This window comes from Arachis duranensis, chromosome 6 (assembly GCF_000817695.3).
Source record: "Arachis duranensis cultivar V14167 chromosome 6, aradu.V14167.gnm2.J7QH, whole genome shotgun sequence".
NCBI classification, from domain to species: Eukaryota; Viridiplantae; Streptophyta; class Magnoliopsida; order Fabales; family Fabaceae; genus Arachis; species Arachis duranensis.
The window spans coordinates 74,669,365-74,669,798 of NC_029777.3; positions in this window are offsets into that span (position 1 = coordinate 74,669,365).

Sequence of the window (434 nt, forward strand, 5' to 3'; positions counted from 1 at the left end):
TAAGATTAATAAAATAAACATTGATTGTTTCAAACCAATAATCTCCGTGGGATCGACCCTTACTCACGTAAGGTATTACTTGGACGACCCAGTGCACTTGCTGGTTAGTTGTGCGGATTACAAATTCGTGCACCAAGGTTTTGGCGCCGTTGCCGGGGATTATTGAGTTTGAACAATTGAAGGCATATTTTATTTCTTAGATTAGGAATAATTTATTTTTGTTGTTATAGAGTCATTAAATTTTGATAGGATAGTCTCTTTTCAAAAAAAAAAAATTTCTTTTCAAAAATATTATTTTTCTTAATTAGTTGTTAATTTCTCGTGAGTTTAGTGTCTTATTTTAAGTTTGGTGTAATTGCATATTTGATATTTTCCTAAAAAAATTTTCGTGTTAGTGTTCTTGGTTCTTCCTTGATCTTCAAGTTGTTCTTGTT